The sequence below is a fragment of the Propithecus coquereli genome, unplaced genomic scaffold, assembly GCF_000956105.1.
Source record: "Propithecus coquereli isolate 6110/MARCELLA unplaced genomic scaffold, Pcoq_1.0 Scaffold70, whole genome shotgun sequence".
In the NCBI taxonomy this organism is placed as follows: Eukaryota; Metazoa; Chordata; class Mammalia; order Primates; family Indriidae; genus Propithecus; species Propithecus coquereli.
This window is the reverse complement of record NW_012153063.1, coordinates 6,217,683-6,219,461: the sequence shown is the minus strand read 5'-3', so window position 1 is coordinate 6,219,461 and position 1,779 is coordinate 6,217,683. Positions and strand designations below refer to the sequence as shown.

General features: G+C 36.1%; 1 protein-coding gene across 1 annotated transcript in view; it reads left to right on the top strand.

Annotated features, from left to right (window-relative positions):
• Positions 1-1,779, top strand: part of ERBB4 (erb-b2 receptor tyrosine kinase 4) — a 399,926-nt gene that overhangs the window by 219,771 nt on the left and 178,376 nt on the right. The gene's annotated exons all lie outside the window — the stretch shown is intronic.

Genomic DNA, 1,779 nt, shown 5'->3' with positions numbered 1-1,779 from the left:
AGCAAAACCACCCCCATTGCAACTTAATTAAATTTCTTGTCAACAGAAATTACGACATTGGAAGTTCTAAATTTTCTATCCCAAAACACATACCATAGGCAGGAAAAATATGTATTACCTTGTTCTATCCACTTAGTCATTCACCACTCTAAATAAAAGTTGTTTAATGAGAAAATACCAACTAGGGTGTACTTTTCCCTGTTGGGATTGAATGAATCTAAAAACCTCTATTTTGGGTCAGATAAGTGGGTAAATCAGCTATATTTATGTCCTTGAGGAATTATGATTTTTAGGACTCAAAAGAAATCACTCCTAGGGGAGTTCTGGCCATTAATAATTCTAAAGAATTTGAAAATGCATTCTTGTGTATTTAAAGGAGAATCTGTATTTCAAATATAACAGGAGATTTTTTTAAAAACAACTAGGCAGAAGAAATTTTACTCCTTTGGCCACATGTAGTCAAAGCTGTCAAATAATAGTTCCAATTTCCTCAAGTTGCTGGAATAAAGTTTAAAATACAAATTTTCGGACAATCTTTAACTTGCTTCCTATTTTCATTAATATGTAAGTGTAGCATATAGAACATTTAGAAGTATAGTCACTCAAATTAGCACCAAGTATGACAGACCCATAGAAAAGAGCCTCAGCGAGTCCTATGAATCACTGTTACTTTGGACTGTGGAACTAACAGGGGAAGAAGAGGCAAATGGAAAAGTTAGGGTGAAGTCAGAAGAGCCTTTTCCCTTCTCTTCCATGCCACAGTGTTAGAACCAGGAGCCCAGAGCAGAGATAGTTTTCCTCGCCTGTTTTAGAGGAAGAATGTCCAGGGGAAGCCACAAAGTTCTACTTCATTCTGATGCCCAAGCAGTGTGGCATTAAGAAAACCATTCCAGCAACCTGCAGGCCATGTACTATGTTTGTCTTTCTGCCTAAGGCACTCACCAATTATGTTTGCTATAAATGTAAGGCAGTCTCCCTTCCAGAGGTGAAAGTAAATGACTTGAGGAATGCTTTTCTATGCTCCAGTTTATTAAAGAGGATGGAGAGTTCCTAGGTGGAATGAAAGTGATAATCAGAGTGATCAATACCAATATAGAAACGGAGACCCTAACTTCATCATGTATTACATCCTTGGTTTTGGTCCAGTTAATCTTCCTAAAGCTCATGTTCCTTATTTATAAAATGGTGACAATATAAATATTTACCTAGTAGAGTTGGGAGTGTTAACATAACTCACATGTCAGTTAACTTGTGTAAAGCTTAATTTAGCACAGTGCCTGATGCACAGTAAGAGTTTAATTATGCCTCATATGTGGTAAGAAGTTGATGATCTTCACAATAACACTGTGAAAGATTATATTTAGCAATTAGAACAAACTAGTGTAGAAAAGAAGAGGAAAATATACATCAGTAGAAATTGCAACAGCTATAAGCATAAAGGTCTGATGAAGAAGAATTCTGTGTCACAGAGAAATAAAATGATTTAGACAACCTGTTACAAAAACTTCTTCCCCACAGTTGAGCTTTGGTACTCATTTAACCATTGCTAAGAAAAAGGGAGGCAGCTACATGATCTGACAAGAATATTGAGGGAACAGACTGTCTTTCTGGGTATAAAAGAAGTCCGGTCAAATCAACCTAAGTAACTACAGGTCATGGTGAAACAAATAATATAATACTATTAAAACGACAAAGCTATGTCTCCAGAACTTGAACTTTGAAGCCCTGTGTAGGAAATTAAAAGCTATTCTATGGAGACACAAAAAGCTGCTTGATTTC